The following is a 5,483-nucleotide window of genomic DNA, read 5'->3' as shown; positions in this document are numbered from 1 at the left end:
AATGTTATTTCACAATAGAGAGATATGTGTGTGATACACATAGGACCAAATAAGTTTTTATGTACTCCCACTAAACTTCTTATATATCTATAAAAATCATGTACATTTTATGAAACTAAAATACTTATTAGCTTCACTAAAATACATTTCTAATTCCCAATTGCTTGCTTAAATCTGTACTTAGATTTTATAAACTAGCTTTTCTTTCAAGCATTTATTTGGATCCACAATTCCTATGACATACCATGTACATAGTTTATTCCAACATTTGATTGAGGAATACGTTTTGTCATCCAATTGCTATATGTACCAATATGCAATCATTGCTTGAATTATAGACTTGAGCATTACGATTATGCATGAGGTTTCAACACAATCCACATCGTGAATTTGCTTGTAACCTTTAGCAACTAATCTAGCTTTGTGTGTGAACACAAATTCCATGTTTGATGGTTTTTATCCTTAAAACAAACTTGCAACCAATAGGTGTGAAACTATTCTTGCAAATCAACAAAATTTCAATTTTGTCATCAAAACATTGAGTATGTTTTATGGCCTCTAACCATTTAAAACATTTGAGTCTATATATGGCCTCTAACCATTTTAGGGAATCTGGGTTTCGTCATAGCTTTCTTACAAGTCACAAACTCATTAATCTACATGATAATAGTTTGACTGCAAGTTGTAGGTTTCTTCACTATTTAATAGAAGAATCTCATAGTTTCATTGACCTGATCTCTATGTTTCTTCACTATCTAATAGAAGAATCTCATAGTTTCAGTGACTTGAATTCTATGCCTACTTGGGTATAGAACATCAAACAATAGAATATCAATAGCCACTTGAAAGTCCTTTGAATATTCTGTTCTCCTTGAAGCACTTGTAAAGTCTTCTAAGAGATATCTTTTCTTTAAAGCCACTTCTAAAGTCCTTAAAGAATAAGTTCGGATTTTCTGAAGTACTTCGAAAAGCCTCCGGAATGTCCGTTTATGTTTGTTGTTCGCCTCGAAAACTTTCGAGGTCTATTTTCTCCCACTTGTCATTTTGGAAACGAATCTCCAAAAGGACATTATTTCGAGCAAACAAACATTATGTTCTCAAAAATTCGTGGTAGAAGCAATACCCTTGTGTCTCATTTGAATAAATCACAATGAAACATATATCTATACTTGGGCCTTAGTTTGTCGAATGACAAAACACTAAGCTCCCACTGAGTTTTGCAACTCTCTAGATATTTTATGAAAAGTTATTCTGAAATTACTTTTCAAAAGCTTTGACGAATTTGGTTTAGTTTGGTGGTAGTTGAGCATTTTGTTTTAGAAATTATAGGAAAAGTCTTTATGATTCATCATTAATCGAATCAAGTACTAATTGACTTCGATTATCCCAACTAAGATATGCCATATCTTATGGACCTAGATTGTGAACACACAATCATTGATGATCATATTTGGTCTCAAGTAATCATGAACATGATCTAACCTAGATCTTTATGATTTCTTGCCAAGTGGATTTTATACTTCTGAATCTTTGAACTAGCCAAACAGATTCAAATTTATATCACATTTGAGTAAATAAACCTATATTCACTCAAATCCATAATAAAGTCATAAAATCTTTCTTTAGCTTTGAACTCTATTGTCTAGGCGTTCTAACAATAGTTCATATCTTTTGTTACTTTCAACAAGTAAGACTAGTTGTCTTAAATTGATCTATAAATCAATCAATTTTCAAAAGTCTATCAAAATAGAGCTTTTGAATGTTAACTTGTTGATATGGTCTAAGCAACAGTGCCAAAGATTAGTGGAACTCAAATCAAGGGGTTGATTTGAACCTAGTAAAGTTCTTTAAAGAGTTGTTTGTTTTAATCAAGCATATTGACTCAACCTGTAATTGACCATTTCATTCAAATAAACAAACAAACATTGTTTTTGTTTTTCTTGAATGTGAGTCTTTCTGTGTTTGAAAACAGAAATTTAGGTATGTTGATTATGGAACAAAATAGCCATTAAGTTCCAGCCTTTGAAAGGACTTAAAACAAACTAGATGACCCTACAACTAATGTAGCATTGCCATGCTTCATTTCCCACTTGTAGGTCATTAGTGTATCCTAGCTTCCATTGTTTGAGTTATTACCGAAGTAAGAACCTCAAGCGGTATATGATACCAAGGAAGTTTGATTGCTAGGTCACTTCTCTTTAAACATAAACTTATAGGTAGAAACGGAATCGTAAATTCCTTTCATTCGTTCCTCGTTTTCCTATTTCTTGTACCCTTTCTTATAGTCTTAAGAATTGATTTCTTTAGTGTTGACTTTTATACTTTGTTAGACATGTCCAATGTCACCAACAAGGTTTTTACCATTTTAATTTATGTTGAATATTTTGCTTCAACTAGATGATCTTACCAGAAGCTTCAAAAGCTCTCTAAGCATCGATCTATTCGAATGTCTAGGGACTAGACTCATTCGAGAATTAAATGGACAAAGATATTAGGTTGTTAACCATTGGTAAAGCTGAGCGTATTAAACTCAATGCTTTATGATCTCAAAACTACAGTGTATTTTGAATTCACAAGCACCAATTGGTTTGCCATTCGACTTTGATGTTCGAAAACAACCATAAAAGTCGCTATAAGAAACGTACATTTTAAATTGCTCACTTTCTCTCATTTCCGTGAATCGTTCTTGGATTCACTACCAATCGAGGAAATTTACTGTTACCTTTCTAAAAGGATTTATTGCAGTGCAGGATATTTAATTATAAACAATAATTAAAACATACATTGAAGCATGCAAAGTCTAAACATTTATCATGAATAATAACTTGAAAATGAAAGCAATCATGCAATCTAAGCAAGTCATTAGCATTTTATTCGAATTATGTGTTCCGGCAGGTGTGAATAAAATGATTCCAAGATCCTAAAATCATTGAAGAACTAAGCACAGTTTGTCGACTTAATCCTAAAATATCTTAGGTAAGCAAAAGCCTTTTGCTAATAGTCTAGAAACTACTCTTGGTTGATAGGTACGTCTAAGAACTTGTTAGGTAAACCTATCGATTTTCCCACGACATAAAAGGACTCCTTACTTATATCGTTGAGTTTCACCAAAACTAACATGTACTCACAATTATTTGTGTACCTTGCCCCTTTAGGACCAATAAGTAACACCTCGCTGAGCGAAAACTATTACTAGATTGATGTAAAGGATATCCAAGCAAGTGTATATTTTGGCATGGCACCTTATAACTCAATTTTTAAGTTTGGAACTTAAGGCTCTTACTATGTTGGTTAGATTTTAAGTGAACTAAAATCCTTAATCATGCAACATAATCAAGCTTTTGATCTCATGCATTTTAAGACATATTTAAAACAATAAATAACTTAAAACATGCATAAGATAAATGTGATCTAGTATGGCCCGACTTCATCTTGAAGCTTTGACTTCAAAGTCCGTCTTGAAAATCTCCGTGGGAGGCACCATTTTCTTCAAATAGGATAAATTATAACTAATTACAACTATTTGATGGTACGCAGACCATATTTGAATTGAAAAATAACTTTGGTACTTTAAACCAATTACATTCAAATTAATGGTACGCAGACCATATTTTCTATCCTATTTGGGCCATACTAGTCACTTCATAACCTGCAAAACAGTACATATACAATATATACCATTCACCCATTCATTATCATGAATGGCCCACATAGCTGGTTAGTAAAACACATTATGCATCACGTAAACATTTGCAGCAATTAATCAAGGGCACCAATAATCTACCAATTATTCAGTCCTTATTAATTCTAATCAAGTTGTTTTAACCTTAAGGATTTGTAAACCTAATCAAGAGTTTATGACTAAAAAGCGCTCCCACTTAAACCAATAAATTCATATGCTTTACTGATTTTAAACATAAAAATGTATTTCTAGTCTAACCGGAAACATACAAATTTAATTAAAATTTAAAGCTCATATAAATTTATAATTGAATCCAAAAAGTTTAATTTAATTTCAGTCGTATTTAAATTAATTCATGATTTTAATTTTAGTAAAATAATTAGAATAAATAACATTTATTATAATTACAATATTCAAAATTAAAATCCAAGAAAATAATTTAAATTATTAATTTTAAAATTAATTAAAATTACGTGAACTGGAATTTTCAAATTAAACATTCAAAACGATCTTTAATCGTAACACAAACACCCTACGCGTTGCACGCCCATGGGCCGCACGCACACAGCCATTGCTGGCCATGTGCGCGCAGCCCATGCGCTCGTCGCATAGCTGCTGCATCCCCATCGCAAGCCTCCGCACGCATTGGTGCTCGCTGCGCGCGCCAGCGCTCATCGCACGCGAGCTATCGCTCGCAGTGCGCGCGCGACATCGCTCGCTGGGCGCGCGACATCGCTCGCTGGGCGCGCGAGCCATCGCTCGCTGGGCGCGCGACATCGCTCGTTGGGCGGGCGACATCGCTCGCTGGGCGGGCGACATCGCTCGCTGTGCGCGCGAGCAATGCTGGCTGTGCGCGCGAGTCCTCGCTCGTTGTGCGCGCGAGCAATGCTGGGCGCAGCGCTCGTGGCACGCGAGCTTGCGCTCGCTGCGCGCGAGGCTGCGCGCTCTTGTGCGAGGCAGCGCGCGTTGTGGCGCAGCTCGCTTGCTGCCCACACGCGACTGCCTTGGCTCGCCCTTCGCCCATGCCCATTCGTCCATTGCTCGTGGCACACGACACAAGGCAGGGCTGCTGCCTTGTGCTCGTGCACTACGCCCTTGCTCATTGCATTCGTGCCGCACGGGCGACGAGCTCCCTTGCTCGTCGTCGCATGCCCGCATTATACAACACCCCTTAAGGGTAACACGAAGCGTCCATTGCTTCGTGTGTGCAAGTTTTATGAACGAATCGCATAAAAAATTTAAAATTTATATTTAAAATTAATGACAAATTAATAAATAATATTAATTTCATAATTTTAGGGCGAAAAAATCGAAAATTTATTATCCAATTGATTTCCGATTGTTATGGATTCAAGTCTAGGTCATAAAAATTTAAAATTTATCATAAATTTACAATTTTTATGGTGGTTTTTAATCATAGGTTTCTAATTAAATTACAATTAATTAGGAAAATCAAATTAATTCTAAATTATTCTAATTTTCAACAAATTAATCATAATTACAAATTAGATTGCATAATTAACAAGACTAGGCATTCAAACTTGTTAAACATATGCAGTAGGTCAATCAAAAATTCAAGATTTATCAACAAGAATCGCAAATATTTAGTTTAACATCTTAAATTTACGAAATTTTGCATTCGAAAAACTAAAACCTTCGAAAAGTCATAGTTAGGCTTCGAATTTGAGAATTCTAGGTTCGGCAGAAAAATATTATTTTTGTCAAAATTTTAGAATGCCTTTTACATGCGGAATTGACACAAAAATCACTCAATTCGGATGAGTAACGAAGAAACTGCCGA

This window comes from Spinacia oleracea, chromosome 5, assembly GCF_020520425.1.
Source record: "Spinacia oleracea cultivar Varoflay chromosome 5, BTI_SOV_V1, whole genome shotgun sequence".
Taxonomy (NCBI): domain Eukaryota; kingdom Viridiplantae; phylum Streptophyta; class Magnoliopsida; order Caryophyllales; family Amaranthaceae; genus Spinacia; species Spinacia oleracea.
The sequence above is the reverse complement of the archived record's forward strand: the minus strand, read 5'-3'. Positions refer to the sequence as shown.